The 27,152-nt window shown below is 51.4% G+C and overlaps 1 protein-coding gene across 3 annotated transcripts in view; it reads left to right on the plus strand.

The window, feature by feature from the left end:
- Positions 1-27,152, plus strand: part of LINGO1 (leucine rich repeat and Ig domain containing 1) — a 153,305-nt gene that overhangs the window by 72,197 nt on the left and 53,956 nt on the right. For 2 of the 3 annotated variants that reach the window (XM_042021784.1, XM_042021785.1), the window contains one exon: positions 22,003-22,088. The gene's annotated coding sequence lies outside the window, so the exon portion shown is untranslated. Of the gene's footprint in view, positions 1-17,600; positions 17,712-22,002; positions 22,089-27,152 lie in introns of those variants that run through there. The other variant, XM_042021786.1, reaches the window with a different exon arrangement.

Genomic DNA, 27,152 nt, shown 5'->3' on the forward strand with positions numbered 1-27,152 from the left:
CCAGCTATGAGGGAGACTCCCTGCACAAGGAGTCTGGGGAATGGCACAGCTCCAGCGTTTTCCTGGCAGTTTCCCAGCCTTTCCCAGCGGGCTGGCAAGGCGACCTTGACTCCTCTCCTGGAGCAATCAGCCCCTGTAGCTGCTGCTGCCTAACACCGTCTACGTGCTTCTCAAACCTTCTTCTCTGGTGGCAGAGGATGTAGATTTGAGGGAGAAGGTTTCTTATCAACCTCCTTACAGATTTCAATGTCCACCTGAGATGTAGAGGGTGGCACCACAATGGAACCCCAGCCTATATCCTCTTCCTCATGTGACCTCTGCCTTGTGCCCACAAGGGAAGAGCTGTTACAGTACTGCACAGCAGAGGGGCTGGAATTCTCTGAGGATGGAGCTTTATCAAACCCTCAGCACTGCTGAACCAGTGGCTTTTAGGTCCTGTTTTGGGCACAGCTAGGAGACAGCTCAACTTTGCTGGAAGGAAGGGACAAAGCAGAGGGCAGGGGCTGCCCATGGTTTGGGGGAGCTGTGGAAGGAGAGGAAGGGAGGAAGAAAGGGAGGGGAAATAAAAGGGCTCCTCCCTCCATCTCATTCCCCATGAGGGTGGCTGGAACAGCCCACAGTGTCCCCTCCCTGCAGAGAGTTTTCTGCAGAGCTCCCTGCTCCACCAGGAGGGAATGAGAAAGCAATGTCAAATATATGTTTGAAATGTCAACAGAAGGGCCCTGCAAGATTGACTGCAGCCTCGTGAAATATTTAATTCTTTCTCTCCTTATGAAGAGAGATGTTACTCTGGATGAAAGATAAATTCAGGGGGAACAGGGCAAGGGAGGAGGGGGGCAGAGGGGGAAGAAGTGTGCGGGGAGAGGGAGGGACTGGCTGTCTCCCTCTCTCACTGTACCCCTAACAGGGTGCTTGTTACTCATCATGGGAAATACGGGCTGTTGCTTCATTATCTCGGCCTCCTGTATTTCTGTCAGCTTATTTTCCCTTTCTGCTGCCTGTACCTCTGCACAGATGCCTATTGCAAAGCCCACCAGCGCTCCGACCCCCCGGCCCCAAACAGCCCTGGCACAGCCCACCCCAAAGCATGGGGACACCAGTGGTGGCACAGGGCCCTTGGTGGAACAGCCATGAGGGAGCCAGATGTGACAGAGGGGTGGTGACCAGGATACCCTTTTCCTAGGCCTGTAGGTTTTATGCTGCCTAGGAGTTTGGTCTTGCTTTCCAACATGGGGTTTGATGCTGCAGATCTGGGGGGACACAGCACCTAACCAGGCTGAGGGGGATGGGGAGGGCAAGGAAAGCATTCCCCTTATCTGCTTCCCACTCAGCACCATCACCTGCTCTGCTTCTGGAGCCTCTCTGCTTGTCCATCTGCCTGCTGAGGGGAGCATAGGGACAGCCAGCGCTCCGTGGGACCTGCACGCAGGCTGTACCCAGCACCCTGTCCTGCCATCAGCACGTCGTGACAGTGACAGCTGAACTGGTGGCTCTCCCTCCCTCCCCCGCTGTGCCAGGGCTGGCACTCCGAGTGGGAGAGGGCTGAATGTCTGCAGACATGCTCACCCAGAGCTTCTGGAGGCCTCTGGCATCTGGGAAAGGCAGTAACAGCCGTAATCCAACTGAAGCCATGTGAGCGAGGCCAGAACTGGCTCAGGAAGCATCTCCCCACCCCTGCAACTCCTGAGATAGAAAAGAAGTGAGTTCCCACCAGCGGCAGAGATGAAAAATTCCAATAGCAGTAAAAGACGGAAAAAAAAATCTTGAAAACCTCCCTTTTGATTCCACTCAATAAGGATTTTTTTATATGCTTTCAAAACATTTTGATAGTTGCTTTTCGTTTCTAGTTCTTTTTTGCAAACTATAAATTACCTTAGATTTATTAACCTAAAAATTGATTCTTTTCTTATTTTAAATGTGTCAAAAATGGGACATTTTGACTTTCTGAGCCTTTTTCCAGGATTTTTGTGAAGTGGGTGATTTGTCACAATTGATCCTTGCTTTGAATTTCAACAAACTGGTATTTACTGCTGAAAACACAGTGAGCTGACAAATTCCCAAACCAGCTACTGTGATTTCAGGTTTCCAGGGCAGAGTGGAGGATCATTTTGGTACATGACAAGGAGCTTTAGACCCTGGGTGGGGATGCATCCTGAGAATGGGCATTTCTTGGACTTTTCCAGCTCTCTCCAGAGACGTGGAGCTGAAAAGGGTGCCAGTGTCCCCCCACTGAGTCCCCCTGGGCCACCTGTGTCCCTGCCCTGGAGCAGAGCAGCTCCATGACTCCGCTTGCTGCTCCCCACAGAAACCACAAGCACTGGCATCACTGGCATCCATGCTGTTGGACTCACTGCAGTGTTAAACCTTGATAAATGCTTTTAATATTTAATTGGTCTTTAAAAAACATAAATAGGCAGGATATTAAATGCAACTCCTCAGGCAGAGTAAGGCGAGTAATGAATGTTACCCACGACTGGTGGCATCTGCAAAATGCACTTTATTGTGGTTTGAAACCAAGGGCCCGGGAGATGTTTCCTGCTCTTGTTTCCCAGATGGAGTTTGCAGGTGCTCAAACATGGGACTTTCACTTTGGAAATGGGATGTGGGCCTTCCTTACACACCCTCCACCGTGTCTGCTGACGAGGTCATCAGGGGTTCTCCTGCTCCAGCCTCTGCTGGTGGCCTCAGCCAAGCAGGAGGTGGGAGTTCCAGCCATTAAAAACTGTTTCCTGAGGGGCCAGCAGTTTTTGTGCCATTTACAGTAGTAGATAGCGGCAAAAAAGCACTGGGAAGTTCAGACTGGACTAAGACCACAGATCCAGATTAGGGGTCTGAGTCCCAGGGCAGTTCCTCCAGCCACAGTGCAGCACTGCGAAGTTGCATCTGCTCAGGATGTTGCAGGATTTGCCCGCAAATTCTCACCTCCAGCTGTGCCACGTTTTCAAAGGCCTTCAGCTCCAGCACCACACATCCTGGAGTCAGTCCATGCCTTGGGAAGTCAATTCCACTGCCCCACTGTGACATGAGATCACAGTCAAGAGTTTCGGCCCGGCTATGGCCAAGTTATGGACTTTACAGTGGGTGTATGGGCAGGTAACCCTTGCGAAAACTAAAACAAACAAAACCCTACTCAAATACCTTTTGAAGTTCACAGGAGTTCAGCTGTGCAGGACAGCACATTTAGGTTTGAGGGGAAGCTGGGGTTCAGTCATGACCCCCTAACCAGCAGTCCTCCCAGAGAAGGTGGCAGTGATGTGAAGAGCATCCTCCCCTGCTATCTCCAGCACACTTGTCCGACCACTCCAGTGTCACCAGCACAAATGGTGGGTGAACCTCCACACGTCTACAGGCTGATTTTTCAATCAGAGGAGCACTCAAGCTGCCCGGAGTTCAGGTACTTGTCTCTCTGATGCCACTCCAGCTGAACAAGTGGGCCAAAAATCCCAAGGGAAGAAGCTTTGCTATGGAGCTGCTATTGCCTGGGACTCTTGGGCTGGGGGTGGCACCACTCTTCCAGCTCAGCTCCCTGTTGTTTACCTACAGCAGTGTCTGAGCCACCATCAGCTGCTTCTAAATATGGAGAAATGCTGCAGGCCTTCAGCAGCTACGCTGGGGAGCTGCTGCTAAACGCCCTGGAATAATGATCCCGCTGCTGGGAGGCCCTGGAAGAACAGAGGAGACAGGAGGGAGCGGAAGCTGCAGCAACAGCAATAATAACCAAGGAGCAATCCAGCAGGGAAAGGCTTTGATCTGAGGGCTGGGAGGCAGGTCTGCTGGGGATTTTTCCTGCACAGGTTGAGGGAGTGACCAGGAGTTTGTCTGGGGGAAGTAAGAGGCAGGAGCTACACCCCCCCCACAAGGCATTGTGCCCACCTCAGCCATGTTCTGTGTGCAGCGGGGACATCCCTGCATGGTCACAGCCTTCTGCTCTCCCTCCCTCCAGATGGAGCGGGTGGGGGTGGCTGCAAGTCTGCATCAGCCAGATCTCACAGCCATGCCCGCTCGTGCAGGTGGGCCCTGCCTGCCTGGGACCGAGCTGGCTGCCACCCTGTGCCAACCAGCAGAGCAGTATTTCCCAGCCAGGAACACACACACTGCGCCTTCTTCACTCATGAACTCCTCAAAACCCACTCAGAGCAAGATGGAAGAAGCCGCTGTAGTCCCGCAGGAGCCAGAAACATCCAACTCTCTGCCTTTTCCTTTCTCTCTTTTCTTTCCTCATTCTTTCACTTTTATTCTTCCTCCTCTGCAGAACCAAAACATTTTGGAGACTCTGCACTCCGTGCTAGTCTATTATTCACACAACCTCCTATCTCCCTGCTTCAGGATGCTGCCTGGATCCGACCAATTACCAGCTCCCTTGATGTATAACACCATAAAACCCTTAACCTCATTATAGAAAATTTCTTTTGAATGGCCTTTAAAAACCATCTCATTACACAGGAAGAACTGTAATTACCTTTAACGAGACTGAGATATTGTGCGAGCAAGTGCGTTTGGGCTGTCAAAACAGGAGCAGTGGGAGATCATCTCCAGCCGTTTCCGCCACAAGGGCAAACACTTTGTAATTCCCTCTCCTGCGCCGCTCCTTATCTTGGCCCACCCCCTGCCCCTCACTCCTCCCTTCTCCACGCCTTCCCTGGGCAAGCACAGCTCCTCATGTTGTAGTGCTTCCCAAGGTAAAGCCCATCTCCCCCAGGACTCCTCTCTGAAGCTCCTGCTGTCTGCAGCATGAGCAAAGCTCTCGCTGATAACACGTGCTGGATGCTCTCGGAGGGCCACTGTGCTCCCTGCACTGAGGGCTGCGCTTGGCCAAGTGGAGCCAAGAAGGTGATGATGTGGCTCCTGGGACGTGCCACCGCCACAGCTGCAGGATGACAACTGTCCCAAGCAAAGCCGTCTGGTGTGACAGGGAGGGCTGAATGCCCATTTGCCTTCACCATTTTCCAGAGAGGAAGAAAACCACCTTTTTTGTAGGGCAGACCTATTTCTGCTCCTTCCAGCTGTGGACTCTAATGACCTGAAGGGCAGGGGTCCGTCCCTGAAGCTAGTCAGGATTTGGCTCTTTGCTGGTATGATGCAGCTCATCCCTGCAGGGGGCCCGGAGGGGTTAAGTTTTTTTCCTTTCTGCATACGTGTGACTCAAATGAAGATTTTTTTTTTCCAAACAAAATTTTTTCCATCCCATCTGTCACTAATATCAAGGCATTCCTTTGCCCAGATCCATTTTTTAAAAAGAAAAAAATCTAACATTATTTTAGAAAAATCTGAGTACGTGTTGCCAGAGCAGTGATACGCTCCCTTTCTCGGGAAGGAGCTGTTGCAGCGTTAGCCCCTGGTATTCATCCCCAGAGCTTCCCCCACCCTTGCCCCCACTGGGCGGCTCTGCTTCCTTCTCCTGCTCTCTCCTAGGGTGTTTCTGGCTGTTGCTTCTTTATTTGTCTTTTATTATTTCTACCTCTGGCTCGGGGTATTTTTTGGGCGCGTTTTGCTGTTGACAAAGAAGCTCAGGACACTGAGAGCTCAGCTGCAACGAGTCAAGCTAATTGTTTACAGCCGTTGTTGCCCTAATGGCCCTGATCACCCACACCTGGAACTGCCCCAACCACCTGCACCTGGAGCTGCCCCTACCCCTGCTCAGAGCCCTATTTAACCTCAGGGCTGCCTTCCACTCCTTCCTCCCTCACTACTTTTTCAGAACTTTAGCGGGGGTGGATGTGTCTTCTTGGGCTCCAGCCTGTGGATTTTTGGGGCCTCGTTTGTTGCTGTTGATGGACCTATGGGTATGTGCCCTGTCCGAGAGGGCACGGTCTGCTCCTGGCCTGCCGTCCCTGAAAGGACAGCCAGCCAGTGCTGCACCCTCGTGCTCCAGGGGACACATTTCTGAAGCCACCCGGTGAGTTTTGACCCCGTAGTAGGGGAGCTGCTGCTATTGAAGCCCCTCTCTGTGAGAAGGGTTAACTCCTGGGGCTCCCCATTGCCTTGGGAGCAGGTAGAGGGAGTGTCAGTATTATACAGAGAGGGAGTCATGCTTTATTTTGTGTAAGATGGCTTTGCTGGACAGGAGTTGATGAAAAGGCTGTGAGGGAAGCAGCTGTGCTGTCCCTGTTGCTGTATGCTGTGCTTGCTCGGCCCTGCAGCCTGCTAGCAGGGCTGGTTTTTCCTTTCACTCCCCTGATGGCCTTGAGGGAGGCCTGGACTCGAAGTCTCCTCCTACATCTGCTAAAGATGGCTGATAATCACCTTGGGTAGTTGCTTTCTCTGTCCTGCGTGTGTGTGCCAGAGGCTCTGGGCCGTGATCTCGGTCCTTTCCCCTACCTAAGGAGCAGTCTTAGGGCTTTCTGTGGCACCAGTCAGGGCCATTTCTGCAGCTTTCCCCCCTGCTCTGGTCTCTCTGCTGTAGGAGCACAGCCCTGGCTTGTGCTTTCCTGGGATACGAGGTTTTTATTGGAGGATCTGTACCAGGCTGGGCAGGTCCTCTTGCAGCACCAGCTGGTGTGTTTGGGAGCAAGGATGGGTGTGGTGCAGGACCCTGCTGCCCTAGGGACCCCGCAGCAGGAGCTCTGCTTCTGGAGGGCCCCTGGGCAGCAGGTCCTGGTCTGTCGCTTGTGTTGGCTGAGGAGTGTTCTTATCCTGTGCTAAGCACCCTCTGGAGAGGTCTTTGACCTTTTCAGTGTTGTGTGACAGCATTGGCTGCAGAGCTGCTTTCGGAGCTGCTCGCTGTCTAATGAGCCTGTGGGGATTGGGGGAAAATGGGCAGCCAATAAAAATATGGAATATTGAAAAGGTCAGAGCTATTTGGTGGGGACACAGTAACTCACAAAACTTCTCGGGTGTTGCATCTCTGGCTGCGTGCGTGAGTGCAGGGGCTGTGGGCTCACAGCTGGGTGCTGGTTGCACTACATGTGCTCTTGGGGCAGGGCTGAGCTTGGCAGTGTGCCAGGACCTCTGTGGGTTGGCACATTGGCTGCACCTCTGAAAGCAGCGTTGGAGAAATCCTTGTCCAGAAGGAGCCTTCAGAATATGGGCTTTGCTTTCATCTCTGTGGAGGGAGAGGCGAGCCTGTGGTCAGGGTGTTCTCTGGCTCTGCTGGCAGGTTCTTGCCACGATTGCAGCAGCAGGGAGCTGGGCGGACAGGGGCCTGTTTGAGGTTGTTTCAGTGCTGTGCTCTGGATCTGTGCCCCAGGTGTCACAGGCAGGGACCACAGACCTGCTGGAGAGTACTTGGTGCTGCTGAGTGCAGGGGGCTGTGGGTGCATCCCTAATTGCCAGCAGCTGAGAGTGCATTCCAAGTTAGCTGTGGCTTTCCTGTGCCCCTCCTACTTGCTAACAAGGGCAAAGCTCTCATGCAAAGTGTGCTGATTTAGTAAACCTGTGCCGTAAGGGGGGGTGGGGGAGCATGCATCCAAAAGTTCCCAAACTGACTCTATTTCTCCAGTGTTAGCACAGAGGGGAGTCCCCCCTTTCTGTCTCTGACCCCTTGTAGTCCTCAGCTCCATCGCAGCACATCTGTTAGCTTGTCCTCTGCCACCGGCCACCAGCTGGTGGGGACCTGACCTCTCCAGCCAAGGTGCATCTGATGGCCTTTGTGGTGGCAGAGTAGGGCCAGTGATCTTGCCATATGCCTGCCTATGGAAGCATGCTGTCAGCCTGCCAGGTGCTGGCAGCAGAGGGAGAAAAAGGTCTTTTAAAACCCATCATGCCATTTCACCCCACCAAAATTGTCATGACAATGCAACATGGTTGCCCCAGTGTTGGTTACCGGGAAATACCAAACAGCACTTTGCGCAGCTCCCTTTTCTGTGGACAGGAGGCATTTGGAAATGACAATTCATTGAGCTTAACAGTAAAAATTTAAGTTCTGGGTGTGAAACCACAGCAGCAGGGGGAAAGTGCATGTTGGTGCCAGGCAGGCAGCAGCCAGGGCTGGGCACTGGCACAGCAGCAGGTCTCACCCTGGATGCTGATTCTTCTGCAGACTCTGTGCCCAGCAATTGGGACTTGGGCAAGTTTCTGGCAGAGGAGACAGTGCTTTATGCTGCTTTTTTTTGGTTAGATGTGATGGTTGGGTTATTCTGTGGGCTCCCCACAGCTGTGTTCCTGTGTGCCCAGCTGTATGTGCCCTGTATGTGCCCTGACCCCAGCTGTGGGCACCGTAGATGTCTGCCCAGCCTGGTGCTTTTTACAGCCCTTGGCTTTGTTATTCCAAGTGTTCGTGTGGTGTCCTGGGGACAGTCTGTGTGATGTGTAGTTCAGTAAATATGTAATGGGGTGTTTTAGGGCTTTATTGCTTTTATGCAGCACTAATGTAATGCTGTTCAGAGAGCTCTGGCACACCCACAGGCAGCTCAAGTGGAGCAAAGGAAGGATGTTCTTCCTCTCCAAGCCCATCATCTTCCCCACTTGATGCTCTCAGCCATGATATAGTGGTCTAAAGGTGGCAAGTTATCTGTGTGAGCACTCTGAAAAACAGGCAGTAGGATCATTAGAAATGACTGTGGATTGGCCCTGTTTTAAAAGGGAGCAAAATATTTGGCCAAAGTCCCATTGGAGCATTTTCAGCTTTTGTGAAAACCCTCTGCTAGACGACTTGTTTCTAGAGTTCCTACCAAAATCGGGCTCTTAGGTTTCAGATCACCTTTGTGATGAGCTGCAGGTGTTCTTTAGGGCCTTAGTCAGCCTAGGAGGTGTCATCAGGCCTTAGCTGTGTGTTGGATGGGGTTGGAAACTCTGCCTTGGCTGGCATTCCCGTGATTCAGGGCAGGACTTTGGCTCTTGTTCCTAGCTGTGCCCATCTTGTAGGCTGTTCCTGGGCAGGGCTGCTACCCTAAGGACAGAGCCTGTTCTGTGGTGAGCCTTGTGGCCATGTCCCACACCACAGCACTGGGGTGCTGGAGCTCCCATGTGGATGGGTGCCCCCTGTGGGTTGTAGAGCTGCTGTTATTCTGGATTGGCTCCTCAGCACCTCGACAATTTGGGCCCCTGGCACTTAATAACAGCAATACCTAATTTTAGTGTAATGGCACTCATTCAATCTGCTGTTCCCAGAATGTGCAAGTGACATAAATTAATGTTATACAGAAAAAGTCAAGTTTCTAGTGTGAGATCAATAGATCATAACGTGGTGATATTTGAAAGTACATCTTATTAGCAGTTCATATTTTCGCACTTTCCATGGATTCCCATGAGCTCCCTTGCCTTCTGCCCCAGGGAGCTGCTGTGCACGTGGTTGCTGACACCATCAGTAGTCCTGGGAGATATTGCCTGTGCTGGATGTCACTTTGTGGCTTTTATCCCGTGGGAAATGAATGGAGAGAGGTTGGAGTGTTGCTGGTCACCGCAGGGCAGAAGCAGGAGCCTTTGGCAGCTTGCAGCGGTAATGAGAAGGGCTTCCCTCTGAGCTGACTCAAGGTGTCCAAGCAGGCAGACACCACAGAGCTGACATTGTGTGGTGCTGTTGAGAACCAGCCTGAACAGAAAAGTGAGATGAGGAAGGGGGCCCATCGCTGCTCTTCTGCCCTGGATAGACTTTCATTGGAAGGATGAGCACGCAGGTGTGACCTGGGCTGTGCCTCTGGGTAGATGAGCAGAGGCTTTGAGCTTTCAAGGCCCAAACAGCACCATTTACCAGCACTGATGAGGAAAAGTAATGTGAGGGGCAGGGCATGGCTTTGCCTCAGCACAGTCCTTCTCAGCCCCAGTTTATGGGGCCTCTGCACAGGCCCTTGTTTGACAGCTTAAAGTAACTTCCTTGAGGATAGGACTCAAGGTGAAGGCTGGGTTTTGTCTGTAGACTGGGGTCTCCAGTTAACTCCTGTGCTTATCTCTTCCTTCTCCCCACGTGCAGTGGATGGTGTTGATTTGTCTGCATGAGTCAGGCTCTTTGGCAAGGGGTTCAGAGCTGAGTTTTGCAGCCAGCTGTAAAAATATCCCTTCAGGGCATGTGCACTGCATCTCTCCCCTCACGTGCCGTGTGCTGCTTCTTCCTCCTTGGGAGGAAGCTAATCTTCTCTGCAGACCTCACCCATCAGAGCAGATTAGAGCAGCTCCCGGCTCCTCTGGTGCTGCAGAGGAATTGCCAGGATCAGAGGTTTGGATCATAGCTGTGGGGGGATGATCCTTCTTTCTGTAAGCCTGGATGAGAAAGGTGGTGTGCAGTCATTCTGCATCGGTGGAGTGTGCTGGAGAAGATGCACTTCCCTCTGGTCCCCAGAGCCAACGGAGCTGTGCTGGGCTTTGCTCAAATGGAAGATGCTTGTGTACACTTCTGTAAGCAATGAAGTGACTCAGGTTGCCCACTCAGTCTTCTCTTTCCACAGATTGTTCCCAGAGTCCCTCCGGATGTGTCTGAAGCATCCTAAATAGGACCTGTGCGTGCTGTGCTCCGAGGTGGAGGCTGTACTGAGCTGCTCAGAAAAAAATAGGCCATTGCTTTCCTCACACAGGCAGGCATTTAAGTGCGGGAGGAGTGTGGGCATGTGGCTAAATCAGAAGTGAGGAGTTGTCCCCTCCTTTGGCACCTCACCTGCCTTCCACGAAATGGGGCTGCTGGGAAGCTGGGCTGCAGGCTGGATGGCTTTTTTTGGTAGCTTGCTTGGTGGCACTGGCTTTATGCGTTGCTCCCACCAGCCAGCAGAAATCACTAGGGAGAAGTAGCTCACTTTTTGCCTCGCCTTTCTGACCAGAGTTTCCAAAATGGCTCAGGTTTTTACCTTTTCTCCCAGGGAAGTCAGCAGCAAAACCTGCTTGCCAGAGGTGGGATTAGGCAATTGCCCTTGCAGGGATCCCTGCCTTACTCCCCTGGTCCTTTCTTCAGCCAGTTGCCCAGGCAAAGCATCTATCTCTGTCTTCCAACCTGAGATGCCATCTCTTCACTAATTAAATGAGGACTATCACTTCTTCATAATTGTCAGTTGATTTCAAATTAAAAAGGGACCTATAGGACCAAGAAGAACCTTATCCTTCCTCTGGGGACTGCCTTCCTTTTTATTTAAGTTTTTTTTCAGGCTGATAATTCCATCTGAAAGTCTCCTGTGATACTGTGGTAACCCTTGGATGCTATTCAAGTGCGTCCTGGCCCCTGGCGTGTGCTCATTGCCTCCTAATTGCTCTAAATAAGTTGGGAATGATGAAATTAGAGTGCCATTGATATGAGGCAGCCCTGGCATGCTGCAGTTACAGGCATGTGAGGGATGTGGACAGATGGGGAGATGTTAGGATAATAGGTATTAAATGCAGATTTTACCCTGCTTGGGATCCCTATCTAAGCACAGGTCAACTTCTTGGTGCAGCAAGTTTGGCAGCTCCTGTGCTGGTGCCCCAGCTGAGCGTTTGGCATGGGTTGGACATAAAACTGTATGACCTCCCTTAGTTTCTCAGGGGTTCCTAGGTAATGGACTCTCCAGGGACAAGGACATGCAAAATAATTCTGAGTCCACACAGTGTCCCCAGTCTGTAAGGCCTGGCTTGCCAGTCCTTGGGGCAATAAGGTTCAAACTGCAACAAGTAGGTTGGGGGGTGCTGGATCTGTTCTGATTCATTGCACATGGCTTGTTGTTCTCTTCATTCCCTTATTTTGTAATAATAACCCCTTATTTGGGGTTGGGTTCAGGTTTCAAACCTGAAACAGCTGAGTTTGGGGTTCTAGTGTTGAACCAGAAATGAGTGGGTAGTCCCCCTGCCCTGGCATGCAGGAAAGGTGAGCTGACATCCCAGTGTGCCTGGGAGCAGCATTCCCTGCTCCTGACCTTGCCTTGGTGTGGGGACAGCATTAGCAGGGGATGTGGGAGATGGTGAGGTTGGGGGCTGCCCTGGGCAGAGGCTAGGATCTGGTTGGTGTCATTCAGTAGCTGCTCTTGTGCTCTGCTCACCTGGAAATGCTGCTGCTGCTGTTAGTGTCCTTTGCTCTGAAAGAAAATAGCCTATTCTTGGCATATGTAGTCGGAGGGGGAGAATGATACTTGCTGGCTGGTGGTGTTGCAGTGTCCCATTGCAGCAGAGGGGCCTGGATAAGACCTGACTCCAGATCTTCAGCAGAGGCAGTTTTGTGACAATCTGTTCCCAGCCAGAATAGACTCATCACATCACCCACAGGGTGAAAGTCATCCCAGTCCAGCAATTCAACACTCATCCCCATGACTCAGTATCCCATCCCTGATCCTGCAGCCAGAGCTGTCTGGGCGTGGTACCATGATGCTCAAGGAGAGCATCTTGGCCAAAGCACCCCATTTTTGGAGCCTACAGGGGTGGCTGGTCCCAGAGCTGCAGGTGAGGATGAGCCTCATCAGCCTGCAAGGGCTTTTGTAGCCTTACAGGTGTGCCTGGTTTGGTGATCGTGCAGTTAATAGTTTTCTGAAGATGGATGGCAGGTACAGCACAGCAGTTTGCTTTCCAAAAAAATGCCAATCATTCTAATCACTTGCCTAAGATTTGGGTCAAATCCAGCCACCTGGCTTTGGATAATAACTCTCCCAAGCCTCCTTGAGCTAGTCTTGTGAAGCATCGGCATTCTCAGGACAGCTGAAATGGATGGGAGGTGCTCTGACATGGCAGCCAGCTGGCCTCCAGGATGGATGGCTGATTGCAAAGTGATGGAAAGTTACGTTTGCTCAGTCTGAGCCAATTCTATTCCTGTAACTGGCCTTGGCTGTGACTTTGGCTTCGCTGTGGCTCATCGGATGCTCACCCTGTGATGTGCTCACCTGGAGGCTTTGGGTTGAGATGGCAGGATCCCTTGCTCTGGGCAGCCCTCCAGGCTCAGGGCTCATCTATCAGAGGAGTTTAAGACCTCAGAATTCTACCAGTTGCACATTTAAAGGCCAGAACAGTAGATGTATGACTCTGGTCTGACCTGCTCTGCAACAGGAGCCAAAACTTGTCCCTGGCTGATTCCTTTGTCAAGTGTAGCAACTCTGAGTGTGCTCAGGTGTGTGGTTCCCAAAGACATGGGAGCTGCACGGTCTTGGCTCTGCTGGCAGGCAGCAGAAGTCTCCATGAGGTTCCCATCTGTTCCTAGCAGCGGTGTTTGGAGCAATCCCTTTAAGAGGTGCTCCCAGAGTTCCTGGGCCTGCATGGGGTGTCACTGCCCATTTGCACAGAGGATCATGGGCACGGCCTGGGCTGGGCTGGTCCCAGTGACTGAAAGTTCAAATCTCTCCAACACACGGAGAGCAACACTCTCCAAGCAAACAGGAGGTAGATATAGTGGCTATAAAATAAATAAATCCCTACAGGCAGGAAACACCCAGCATTTGGAGGGATTTAGGTGTAAATTCATTCAGTTAACTTTCTCAAAGAGGTCTGTAAGCTGCAGGGTTGTCAGCATGGTGCCAGTTGTGCTTTCCAGTGGGCCAGTCTCCCTGGAGCCCAGCACCCTGCAGTGCCCTAGCTGTGTTTAGGGGTGTGCTCCCACCCTTTGCTGCTGCCTCCTCTGCTTGATTAGAAGTGCTCCCAGTTGCAGCCCCTCCACAGCTGAGCTCACAATGCAGCGTGTGAAATTCTCAACACAAGCCAAGGTGTGTGCTGGGACCTTGAGATCCACTCTCAGCGAATCCTTTTCTCCTCATCTTGCCTGCATGTCTGTCAGATCATCTCTGCTCTTCCTCTGCTTCCCCTTCCCTTGGCCTCTTCCAGGAGGTGGCTGCCTCTGGGCCCTGTGCCTTGGGCAGGAATAGGTCTGTGCCAGCTCCCACCAAGAGCCATCCCCTTCCCTGCATGGCTGAGCACAGTACAGTACGTCCCTGGACCTGCAAGGGAAAGCTCCTGGTGACTTTCATCAGGAAACAAGCTGGGTACTTCCACAGGACCACGGAGGAGGGGAAGCACGGGGCAGGGCTGGCTCATCTATGGCAGCACACTGGGTTTTGGCCTGTGCTGAAATTGGCTATTCTTGCCGAGGAAGGAGCAGCGCTAGGTGGAAAGCCCTGGTGAGCTGGGCTTGGCATGGGGTGTGGGAGGGAGGGAGGGAGCAGTGCTGTCTGCTCCCAGGAGGAGCCACAGGAGCTGTCACCATGTGTCACCCCCTTTTTGGCAGCCCCAGCCTGCTTGGCCATCAAGTGCAGTGAAAAAGGCCGAGCAGGCACTAGGACTTGTTTTGCCACCAGAAACTGCTTGATGCTGTAGGCAGCTGCCTTCTTGATCTGTGTCATGCAGAATCTGGGCAGGGATTGGTCTGGGAGTATATCTGGGGAGCAGATCCCTCGGAGTGCTGTCCTGGTGGTGATGGTGCAGTTTGTCACATGAGAATGCTGCTGATTGGGCCAAGCTCTTCAGTATTTTGTGGGCTTTGCATCCCCTCCAAACAGGGCAGTCTCAGACCCTGACTGGCACTGAGCAGAGCAGGCTACTCCTGGTCCTCACTTGCCCCAGGTGCCCAGAGATGTCGTGGCATTGCCTGGCAGGGTGGTGAGAGGAAGGACTTGTTTTCCCATCTTGATTCCTTGTGGCTGAGATTTCTTTCAAAGAGCTTTTCACCCAGAGGTGAAGTCACTCACCATGGCCACCTTTAGCAGCTGCTTCTCTGCATTGTGGGTTGTAAATGTCCCCTTAATTTAGTGCCTGCAGTGCACTAAAGCAGCAACCTTAGCACAGCCTCTGCATCATAACCAGAGAGGCTCTAGATCCTGCGCTCTGACACACAGCGCTCTCCTTGACTGCTGTAGTCCCAAGGGCTGATGTCTCCTTTACCCTGGGTGCCTCCCCACCACTTGCTTTTGAAAGATAATTCCCTGTAAAATAGAGAGATTTAGTCTAGTCCAGCTGGGCAGGTCAGTCCAGGCAGTAATGCACTCACATCCTAAATGTTTCAATTCTTTTGGCTAAACTTCGTGGTGAAAGGTGGTTTTTTTCTCCTTCACAAAACAAGATAATAGCTCTGATCTTGAGGAGAGAAATGATGAGGGTTCAGAGTTCCCTTTCCTTTTTTGTTGCTATTTTTCTTGCAAAATATTCCAGTTGAGAGGGATTTTTTGCTTAAACAATTTATACCCAGTGGATAGATTTATTCTGTTCAGCTACCAGCCACAAGAAAACCTTGTTATTCCCTGTGGCATGGATTTGGGGGGGGCGCCCCCCCTCAATACTCATAAATACTCTTTACTAAATCTGAGTTTTTACTGCTTGAAGCATGAAGGACCGGGTACTCCTGCCCTGTTCCTGATGCTGGAGGAATCATCGCTTGCCTCTTTTGCTGCCCTGACCCTGGGTAACCCGAGTGGTGCTCAGGATTGGTTCTTAAATATCCGTCTGTCTCCACATGCCTGATCCAATTCTGCTCCCTTGTTATTTCCATCTCTCAGGGATAAAGAATCTGCAAAAAATTGGTTTTTGAACATCCTGGAACCAAGAGGTGCTTTGGAGGCAGCACTTCCGAATCCCACCTGGCTGCTACTTCCCGTGCCTCTGCTCCCAGCCAACACCCTGCTGTCCTGGCTTTTAGCAGGAACTGGGCAAAACAGTGTTTCCTGGTTTAGCATTATTATTTCAAGGGAGAAGAGGAAAATGTGGAGGTTTGGTTTGAAATTGAGTGACTGTGGGAGAAATGCAAGGGCTTGACAGCAGAGTTGGTTTAGATTGGGGTAGAAAAGAAATGAGGAGACTTAAAACTGGGCTCAGAGAGAGGGGGGGAAAAAAAGGCAATGTTTCCTTTCAAACACATAAACCCTGGCTTCTTTGATGCTGATGGATTACTTGATACTCTTTGTGAAACCATGCCATTTGACAAGGCCAGTTTTCCAGGCTGGCATTGTTGCTGGTTGGTTTGGCTGTGGTGGCTCCTTCTATCCCTGGTGCCTGCCATGGAATCACAGAATGTTTTGGGTTGGAAGGGACCTTCAAGGCCACCTTGTCCCAACTCTGTGCTGTGGGCAGGGACGCCTTCCACTAGATCAGGTCATTCCAAGCCCTGTGCAACCTGGCCTTGGGCACTTCCAGGGATGGGGCAGCCACAGCTGCTCTGGGCAACCTATGCCAGGGCCTCCCCACCCTCACAGGGAAGGATTCCTTCCTAATGTGTAATCTATTCTGCCCTTGTTTGCAGTTTTTTCATGAGATTTGGGGTACTTCAGCTGCCTCATCTCTCCCTTTCCCAGGGTGGGCTAGTGTAGGGAACCCACATGGTGCTGGCAGCACCTCCCTTGCTCAAGAGATTTATTTGAGGCCTGGGCTGAGATGCCCAAACTCATTGCAGTGGCGAGCCCAAGACAGAGCATCCCTCCCCTGACAGGCAGCTCTGTCTCTCTATGCTTTTAGTTTCTTTGGAGCTCAGATTCTCATCCTCCTTACCTCTAGTGCAATGTTTTAGGAACAGATGGGCTTAATTTCCGATTGCTGCCCCCTGAACTTGGGAGGAGGTTTGAGTTTGGAGCCAGTCTGCATCTTGTTCCATGTGAGTCCATCCAGCAGGCTCCTGCCTGCCCTGCCCCTGTGGACACAGAGCCAAGGACCCAGCAAATTCTCCTCTCCGTGATGAGAGAGGCTCTCAGAAGTAAGATTCTCTCTCAGTGGATAAATCTGTCTCCATGTTACCTTAGCAGTGGCAACGGCTGAGCATCTTATGGGTTGATGCTGTTGAGATGCTTAGTCTAAGCTCCATCTAATCCTCTTTCAGGGAGCTATCAGGCTGGTGATCTCCTACAAACAGGTTTTCTGACACCAGCCTTGGCATTTTGTGGTTTGTGATCATGCTGCAAGGGTGACGGTCCTGCTGCATCTCTGCTGCTGCCCCTGAGCTGAACCAGAGGTGAAAGGGAAAAGAGAACGAACCTACAAGTTTCTAACCTGAGCTCTGGTGGATTTTGGATTTAGGTGTCTATTCCTGCTTTCATAGGGTTTTGTGGCATGTGATTTTCTTATCCAGCTTCTTGTGGAGCATAAACCAGATTTTTATAACTGTGATTTTGTATTGCATTAACTCTTTGGGGTGTTTTTTTTGAGAGCACCCTCCTGAATCTGGCCTGTTGTGCTTCTGCCTGTGTATCCTGGGAATCCTGTCACTCTTTGGGCATCAATAGCAAATGTAAAGCAGATTTAAATACTTCCATTCCCCTTCTGTGTGTTGAGGCCCCAAATTCAAGGTGGAATTTAGAGGTGTTGTAATGTGCTTGAAAACTCTTGGACTGTTGAACTTGGCAATCAAAACCTGATTCCTGCTTGGTGAGAGTGAGAGCCTTGTGTGTGGTTGCTCTCCATTATCACATTGTCACCCAGACAATGTGTGTGGGGATGGAGTCACCTGGCAGTGGTGCTGGCAGAAGGCAGTTGTGGGGACTGGCACCCAGGGCATGGGAGAGAGGCCGTGGGATTTGCTGTTGGTAAGATCTGATCAGCACCAACCTGGTAGTTAGACCTCAGCCCTGGGATCTGGTTTTGACCAGTTTTGGGATGGCCATCATTGCTCCTGGAGCAAGGTGAGCAAAGCCCATTCTGCCACGGGATGGGCTCCCTGCAGGGAGCGATGGCCAGCAGTGGGAGTGAGCAGTCCCTCCTGGAGAGGGCAGATCCCTCGGCGCCTCTTCACACTGTCCCCTTCCTCCTGTCTTGCAGGGCTGTGTGTCTGGGGCTGAGCCAGGTGCCCCCTGCTCCGCACTGGGTCCCATGAGACAGGCAGGACCACCCTGTCCCTCGCGCCCGGGGCCGCAGCACCCGGCTCTGCCCCCGCTGCACGGGATCCCCCGCCAGCCCCCACAGCGGAGCTGCAGAGAGCTGCTGCCACGGTAAGTCCTGGGCTTTCGCTTTCCTTTCCTGGGACACTTCCCCGGAGAAGGACGTGCTCCAGGTTGCTGCTCTTGTTGTCTCCATGTGCGTCCCCCAGCTGCAGTGGGGTCACAGCATGGGGTGCGTGCGCAGGACTGCAAAAAAAGGCTCTGAGGGAACAGCTTATGCACCAAAAAAATTCAGGTTTCAGTCAACAGTCTTAGCTCGCGAATTCAGGTTGTATTTAGCAAGTGGCTTTGGCTGGGAAAAAAAAAGTGAAACACTGAAAAGTTTGATTTTGACATTTTCAAAATGAAACCTTTCAGCCATCTGTTTCAAGATGACATTTCATTTTGAATTTTTTCTAGGTTTTTTTTTTTCAGTGTGGGGGGGAAGCCACCTACAAACAAAGTGAAAGCTTCACTTCAGCCCAAACAAAATGTTTCATTCAGCCCCAGATTATTACCGGGGCTTTAAAATTTGGCAAAGAAAAAAATTACTTTGGTCATCCTGAACTACTTTCTTTTCTCTGTTTAATCACTGAGTCAAAAGACAAGTGTGTGAGGGAGTGGGAGCTGTGGGGCCCATAACACACAGTATGGGGGTTTTTGAGTGGGAGTTTGGGAAGAGCCTGTGGTGGCAGAACATGTTGTACGAATGACTTTGGTGATGGCAGGAGCCTGTGGGAGCCAATTTTAGCTACGGCAGAAAGCTTGTGCTAGAGAGGAGAGCGTGCTGTGCTGAGCCCACCTGGAGTCAGCGTCCTCCCAGGCTGTGGGAGTGGCCCCAGTGTCTGGACCTGTGCAGGTGCCAGAGGTGCATGGCAGGTCTCACCCAGTGCCATTCCCTCCCTGCAGAGCAGCATCTGTGCCTGTTAATCTGTTTTCTCCATCTGGTGTTTGAGAAAGTCCAGTTTGGGGAGACAAATGTGAAACAGAAGGGACCTTCTGGTCTGCCCAGAAGGTTTTTGTAGCTCTCTTTGCACAGGAGAAACCACTCTGGGGATGGAGGAGAGAAGGAAGGAACTGGGGGGAGAACAAGACCCTCCCCACGGGGCTGCAGGAAGTGCACCTGGGTAGCACTTCCACCACCCAGCTCAGCTGAGACTACCCAGTGAGAGAAAACAGCTGTGCTTTTCATTTACCACACCCTCTCCACCCCCAGTCTATCCCAAATGTGACCTTATCCAGTCACATAGAGCTGCTGGATGTGGAGGCAAGTGTTGGAAGGGAGCTGTGGCTGTGCTGCTGGACTCCTTGGAATGGGGCTGTGCTGCCTCATGCCCTTTGTCAGGAAGGAGGAATGGAGAGATGAATCATAGAAGAGGAATAGGAGAGCCCCAAAATCAAGCCATAAACAAAACCTGTGCAGCAACACGGGGGGCTGCAGGAAGGCATCCTGCACTGATTTCCTGGGAGGAGTGTGTGCTGCTGGCACATCCTGGCTCCCCCCAGCCTGGGTGTGCAGGACTCCCACTCCAGCAGGAAGGCTTCAAACACAGCATTCCAGGCAGGTGTCTGGGAGGGTGGTGGCACAGCAGGTGTTTGAGATCTGTTCACATGTGCTCCCATGCTTCTGTCAGCACTGGCTCCCTGCTGAAGTGTTGTAGGGTTGCTGCCTTTGTTGCAGAGGAAAAAACTGGCTGTTCAGAGATATGTGAGATCAGAAGGGATCAGGGCTGCTGCAGGTCTGAAATCAGTGTCTGCCCTTGTTTGGAGGGGAGTTAGTTGTGCCCAAACTTCTGTTGGCTGTATTAGGGGTGGCTGTGACCTCAGGGTGTGAGTGGCAATGCTGGAGAGGGTGGTAGGACCTTGTCCCTGTGGGTTTATCCCACAGGGAATCCCTCCACCCTGCTTTGGGAGGGTCTTTCCCCAGGCCCTTACTGGAAGCCACTGAAATTTCCTGAATCATGTACCTCTGGGTTTGCATTTAGTATTCCCACCTTCCATTCTCTTTCTCTGTTTTCATTTCTCCCTCTTTTCCCCCCTCCCTCCATCTTTATCAGTAGCTAATGAAACAGGCAGGGAGAAACCCGATTCGTACAGTAATTAAATTTACTTAGAGGGTATTCAGCTGGAGTAATGAGAAGTTTAATTCAATGATTAGTTTTTTCTTTCATTAATTAAAAATGGAACAACAGTGCAGTTACAGTGGGCTGCATTGATCCTCCTTGTGGAAAGCTGCTGATGGAGGAGGAGGAAGGAAAAGCTTCTCATTTTATCTTCTCTGGATGCTCTCCCCATACACAGATGCCGGTATTGTCCCCTGTTCCCAGTTGATCCCTTGCCCAGGTATCCCTGAGTGACTTGAGGTAAGGGGTGCTTGGGGTGATGATGAGGAGAGCAGTGGCACAGCCCCCCACACAGGTCCTCTCCCCGATCTGTCCCCAGCCTTTCAGTTTAAAAATGGATTTGAAATATTTGCTGTGGGTGGAAGATTGAAAAGCAGGTCCCAGCCCACAAGAAGTTTGGGGTGGGAGAGTTGTTTTCCATCCTTGCTGAACAGATTTTGATCCATTTAAATATGTTAAACTCATAAACATGTTTTTAGTCTTTTAAAATAAGTGATGTGTGAAAGCAAAAAATAAACCAAATAAGTAATTTCCCATTTCTCCAATGCCTTCTGCAGGCTCTTGAGCAATGTTAGGACCTCAGATGTCCTTTGAAGCATGATTGGGCAGGTTCTGTTCACCTAAAGTAGAGACGTTTGCATGCTCCCAGTTTTGACACAGAAGGGGTTTTTTTGGTAGCTTTGGGGATTGTTGTAAGATCTGCTAATGTATGAGTTTGTAAGGAGGAGTAGACAGTAACAGGAATAACCCACCAAGGAACCATTAACTGGTGTTACAGGTCCTGTCTGTGCAGGAGCTGTGTGCATAAGGGGGCTGGGCAGGTGAGCAAGCACTGCATCCCCTCACCTGTGCCCTCGCTGCCCACATGTCCGCCAAGGCATGCGCTTGTGTGGGGGCCCTGTGATGGTGAGAATTAGCCAAGGGCTGGGGCAGCAACACCTGGCTTTGAAGCCAGTGAGAGCCAAGAGCACTCAACACCTGTGGAAATAAGATGCTTTAGCTTTTCTTGGGTTATCTGGGGTGATAACTGCTTCAGGAAAGTTGGTGGGCAGGGGAGAGGCTCTGGACCAGCCCAATGCTGTGTCCCTGTGCTGGGAAGACAGACAGAGTCCCACATGGGACTGGAGCCCCTCCAGCAGTGTTCATACCTCCTTGAGGCTCCTCTGTGTCCCCTGTTTGTGGAGTGGCTCGGGATTCAGAGAAATCCCTTTTTATGCCAAGAAAGGAGGAATACATCCCCCTGCTTTGACCTCATCTCCTGAAACAGCAAAAATTGTGATGGGAAATGGTTTCTGGCAGAAGAGGTGAATGTGGGGCACCTCTTTCCACACCTGCAGGAGGGTTGCAGCTGAGCTCCTCTATCTCCAGCACATGCCTCGGCTGTGGTGGCAGTGGGAGGGAGCCCCAGGTTGGCTAAATTGGGGCACCCCAGTGCTGGAAGCCTGTGCACCCCTCAGCTGGACCGAGCTCCTGGTATCTCTCAGGCCCCAGCCTGTTGTCCCCAGGACTTGTGGCAGTGTTTTGGGCTGACCCTGGCTATAACACAGCGTCTCCAAATCCCAGTACATCTATGGGAAAGCCCTCAAGCCCCCTGGGTCTGTGGGATGCAGTGTCCCCCAGTCTGAGCCTTGTGCTTGGGGGTCCTGAGCTGCGAGAGCCTTTTACAGCTCGGTGCTTGGGTGATGTATTGCAGTTCCTGTCCTCTGTTGAAGCATTTGGCTGGGATACAGGGATGCAGCCAGGGACTGAGCTGCCTGGGGAGGCTTATGGAAGGAGGTGTAAGCCTGTGCTGGCCAGTGAGTGATATCTAGGCTCGTAGTCAGCTGCAGCACTGCCTTACAACAGTGTTTTTCCAAGGGATTTTGCATGCATGTGCTTCTTCAGAGATCACTGTAAATGATTCCCAAGTGCTCTGGCCCAAATCTGTCCTGGTAGCTGTCAGCAGATCAATGCTCTACTAAGTACAGACCTGCTCTATTTCCGTGGGAAAATGGCTCTCTTAAGCAGTTCATTTTGGGCCTTCCAGCAGCAGAGCCACTAAATTTTGGTAGTTGTGTTTTTCTGTCTGTTACAGCCTGATTTATAACTTTTAAATATCAGCTTGGATGAAGATTAAGCTTGCCTGAGCTCAGTTTTGGGAAGGAGAGAGGGAAAAGCATTCACAGCTTTTTAATTTCTCTCCTGCTTGCCTCTGAAATGCTAGGATTAAAGCCCTGATTTTGGTTTCATTTTGCTCACAGTGCATGAGTGGAAAGCAGAGGAGAGGCCAAAGCCCAGTGCACACCTGGCATCTGATCCCCCAGCATCCTGCCTTCATCTGACCCAGGTAGGTGCACCCGAGCTCCGAGCATTGGTGTATATGACACTCACGTGCATTTGTTGTGCTGAGTCCAGGGCTGGACTGGTTTCTATTGCCAAAAGCGCGTGGTAAAAATGCCTTTTCCTTCCCCCTTAGTCTGGGGCGGCTTCCCAGCCCTCCTGGTGGGGGTGAGGCAGTGTAGCTTCCAGCTAGGATCTGGGGCAGGTGGGAAATGTTCAATCCATCATGCCGGCACAGGGGAGTGTTTTACCGGGGGAGAGGCCTCTAAAATGACTGTTTAGATGGTGGCACTTCTGAGAAAGGGCTTTGTGATAGGGTCGTGTTGGCTCTGCTGAGGTGGGTTTGCTCCAACTCATGTTACATCAGGGAGGGACAAACACTGCCCACATGGAGTGATTCAGCGTGGACAGCCAGACACTGCAGCTTGGGAATGCTGGGCAGGAGTAGTTTTATCTTCCAGGAGAGGGCGGGCGAGAGGGTTCTTGAAAAGCAGTGTTTTTAGAGATGTCTCTATTTGCTGTTGCACGGCTTCTGCACACTCTCCCCCAGCTCAGCCTCCTCCCAGCACTCTTGCTGGGACAGTTAAAAGAGACAGGAGCGGGTTTTGGCTTGTTCTGCACATCCCCATCCTCAGCTGAAATCTGTGAGCTGTCAGCCTGATGCAGGAGATGCGTGAGACAGCAAACATCAGAGCTGACTGGGCTGAGGCAATTTCCCAGGATGTCAGTCCTCAAGAGAGAATAAAAAGGATCTCTCAGTGAAGAGCAGAATTTGCTTTCCTAATGAAAAGAAAAAAATTAAGATGATTCAAGCATCTTTCATCTGCCACAACTGTAGGAGGGTTTGTTGAAACTGGGGATGTTGTCCAAGGTAGTAGGAGATGGAGGCATGTGCTGGGATCCCTGTTTGACAGGAGTGGTGGCACTGGGTGGGGCACTTCGACCTGGGGCAGAGCTCAGGGGCTCACTTGGAATTGCCCAGGGGAAGTGTTCCATGCCTGGTTCAGGGAAAAGAGAATCCAAACAACGATGCAGAACTCTTTCACACTCAGATACACAATTTCTCCCTTACGTTGTTCTTTCCTCCAAGCAAAGAGCAGGCTGCATAGGCTCAACCTGGTGCATGCAAAAAAGGGACCTGTCCTTACCTTGCCTCACATTCCTGTGTGAGAGGAGCTTGTGGAGAGGCATTTGCAGCTTTGCAGAGAGGTATTTGTAGCTCCTTGTTGCTGTTTCCCGTTTTATGGTAATCAGGAATGAGCCCAGACGCCTGTCCCTCCTTGCTCCCACAGGTGCTCTGTGTGGATTGGACCCTGGGAGAAGCTGTGTGTGAAGGATGCTCTGAGGAGGAGCTCCCACTGTGTCAGGGCTGACAGAGCAAGTAGAGGGACCATGGAAATAGCAGTTTTCTATCAAAATACCTTTTCAACAGCAAGCTCTGAAATGCATTTATTTTTAGTGATTTTTCTCTTAAAACAAAATTCTTCTGGGAAATGATCCTGCTGGTTAAAGTCCTCCCTGAAAATATAAGCACCAAGAGCCATCTGCTCTATGTTTGGATTTAGGTATTTTCTTCCAGAGCGCTCTTTGCAAAAACCAAAAGCTTTTCCTAAGGACAGTATTTAGAAAATGAGGTGGTTTTGGTTTTCCTTCTGCTTTTTCCTTTGAGAAAATGAGAAAAGTTATTTCCTAGAGAATTTGGTATAATGGAGGGGGGGTGTGGTCAGTTTCTCAGGCTTCTCTGTCCACTAAGTAGTGCAAGAAGAGAGCAGCCAGGCACAACTGGGGTCCCAAACACCCCACGGACTCTTGCCCTGCCCAAAAGCTTGGAGGGGAGCAGGGATCTCAGCCTGAGCATCTAGTAGGCACATAAACCCTCTCCCCAAGGAGCCTGCACACCTTGGGCTGGATGATGTGGTCAGAGGCTTTATTTAGTTCTGAGCCTGAGTGGATTTTTAATGCATGAATTTTTAGTGTTTAAACTGAGCAGATCTTTGAGCTGCTGTGGTTTCTGAGGGATGTTTCTCTTCCTCTCTGAATGCATGTGCCATAAATGCTCCCAGAAAATCCCCCATCCTCTCCAGTGTTGCTGGCTCTGGTGATGTGGCCACAGACTTGCAGCAGGGTTTCCACTAAGCCCCTGTGGAGTGTCTTGGATTTTCAGTATTGAAAAGCAAGCTTTCAGCATCAGGGTTACATCAAAAGCATGGTGTCCCCACAAGGAGGGATATGTAGGAGTGGCAGCAGTGTTGGGGCTGCTCCCAGAGACAGTGGGGATACCAGGGCCACTCTTGTCTTAAACTGACCCAGATGCTGTGGTTAAACAGGGTGACTGGGAGAGCTTGGGAGAGAGATAACCGGGCTGAAGGAAGAAATGTCACAGAAGGAGAGGTGTCTGTGGTCTCTTTTGGAAGGTTGGCTTCTTCACCCCAGTAGGGCCAAGGGAAGCCCTGAATTTCTGTTCTATGCCTTACCTGGTTCCCACCTGACTCTAGGGATTAAAACAGATTTCTTCTCAAACATCTCCCTCCAAGGGCTGACAAAGCTATTAAGAGATTTTTCTGTTATAAAATAATTACTAATAGTGCAAAAATCTACTAAGCCAGGCAGGGAGCCAGGCTGCCCAGCCCAAGGGTGCCGGCCCATGGGGCAAAGCTGGATGCCACCATCCATGGTCCAGCAGCTCTGCGGAGCCCACTGGTGGGATCTCATGCAGAGTGCCTAATGCTCAGGGCTTTCCAGCCTGAGCTTTGGTGGGGACCATTAGGGACTCTTTGTGGCAGGAATCTGGGCACTGTGTTTGAGACTGGGAGGCTTCTGAGGTTTTCTAGCAGTTGAGCCAGCTCTCCCTTGTCTTGGGTGGGAGATTGTATCGTGCACACACAGCTTTGGGATGTTACATCAATGTTAACCACAGGGAGGAAGCGAGAGTGGAGGTGGGTGTGCATGGCAGTTTGTTTCTTTGGGTTTATGCGCTGATATTTTCTGCTTAATTGCACCCTGACGTGCACCAAGGGGCAAGGAGGGGTTTTAAAGCAGCTTAAAAAAAAAAAAAAATTACCTTCCATGAAATATTCAGGATGGGCTGACTGCTTTTTAAAGACTGTTCTAATTATTCCTGCAAGGCTTCTACTTCTCTTGATCTCATTGCACATGGAGAGAGGCAGCAGGAGTGCTTGTCCTGGTTAGCACTGAGGGGCTGGGATGCTTTGTATTCACTGCAGGGAGGTGCTCACTGCACTGACCCTTGGAGGTGGGCAAGTTGGGAGTCAGAGGGCTGGTTTGTTCCCATGAATATTTGCTGCTGGTGGACTGGGTGCTTGGAAGGGAATGGAGGCAGTTTAATGACGTATTAGGGTATATTAGGACCAAGAATAATGTCCCTGGTGCGCCCCACAGCACCCTCCTGGCTGTGTCCTGCCTCCCCATGGCTGTGGGGAGCACGTGGCTTGCCTGTGGAGACAGGCTGCTCTGGAAGTGCTCTCCCAGTGCTGTTAGGTGTGATCCAAAATTAGCATCCCATTCACTTGCTCTTAGCTGTGTTAGCTCTTCGAGGCTAATAGGGCTTAAAAAAAAAAGTCTCTTGTCACCAGAATCAGCAGCTCTGACTCAGAACATGCGGAGGGAGCAGACTTGCTGATTAAGGCAATGTTGATGTTGTAAGTGCTCACCCGGCCACAGCAGGGCCCTGGGACTTGCCTGAGAATCTCTGCCAGAGCCTGGGAGGGGTCCTTGGTTCCCATTTTGGTGCCTAAACCACCATGTGAGGCGGATGAAGGCATGAGCATCAAACCCAGCCAAACCGAGGAGCGTTCCCACTGCCGTGCCGTGTTTCACAATTAATCACTTCCACCCACACTACACCTTCTCCCTTCCTTAAATCCTCCCTTGCCTGGTTCTGGAGCAGGGAATGGAAGCAGCTCCAGTTTTATGAATCAATCAAAGACAATTCCTGCTTTTGAGGGCTGCTGATTTAGAGAGCCCTTTGCAAGCATACATGCAGTATGATTTCTTATTGGAGCACAGCTCTGGATGAGCCTGCCAAGACGAGCTGTTCCAGCTCCCGGCCACATCCTGGGGAGACGGCCTGAGTGGTCCTTTCATCTACAAATAAAACAAACAGGAACAAAGAAGGCAATAATATTGACTTTCATCATTGATATTTCCATTTATCTCATACAGTTACTAATAATTAGTATTTCTGTAGCTGGATGGGTATAGCTCATAATCTCACTGTTTCAGGGGAGCCTATTAATGTCCCTGCCAAAACCAGGCAAGCATAAAGCACTGGACAAGTGCCGAGGAGGGCGAGCGGGGCAGAGGGATGGGAATGGAGCAGGGCTGAACTTGGAGGGAGAGGCAAGAGGCTGTGGAGCAGGGAACAGTGGGGCAGCAGAGCTGGGGAAAGGAGACCATGGGCAGGGCCTGAGTCAGTGCTGCTGTGCCTATGGTGGGCTGGGAGAGCTGTGTGGGCTTGGTGAGGGGAGCTGGGCCTCATGGGGCCATCAACCAGCCCCTCACTGCATCCTCTGGCACAGCTGGGGCACAGCTGGTCTGTGTTTGGGAGGGAAGGGTAAGAAGGGAACTTTGTGCTGGTGGCCCTGGGGTGGAGGGTGTGCTGAGATGCAGCCCCAGTGCCCTCCCTGGGGTGTGATGTGCCCCCAAACTGTGGCAGCAACCCCCCCCATGTCTGTAGCACACTGTGGGCAACCAGGGCAGGCTCCTGCTGGGTCTGTCCCCACCTGCCCCAGGGCACCTGTGTGGTTCATGCATACATTTCCCACAGCATGTGCAGCCTTGTTTGCTGGTGCTTCATTAGTCATTCTCTGTTCTCTTTTAAACCCCCTCATGGTGCTGTCTGCAGGTGCTTTGTGCCTATGTATTCACGTACCTGGCCTGGGTCTCCTCTGGGATTCCAGAGGAGGTGGGACACTGAGGTTTCCACACTGGTGCTGCTGCTCTCCTGCATTACTGTGAAAGCTTTGACACACAACTGCTCTGCCAATCATCCTGGGTCAGTCTGGAGGTCCATTTCCTGCATCTGTGTTTTTAATTGTCCTGTTAAATGTGT

This window comes from Corvus kubaryi, unplaced genomic scaffold, assembly GCF_017639235.1.
Source record: "Corvus kubaryi isolate FWS band 111438036 unplaced genomic scaffold, C.kubaryi_AGA036_p1.0 37172, whole genome shotgun sequence".
NCBI lineage: Eukaryota > Metazoa > Chordata > Aves > Passeriformes > Corvidae > Corvus > Corvus kubaryi.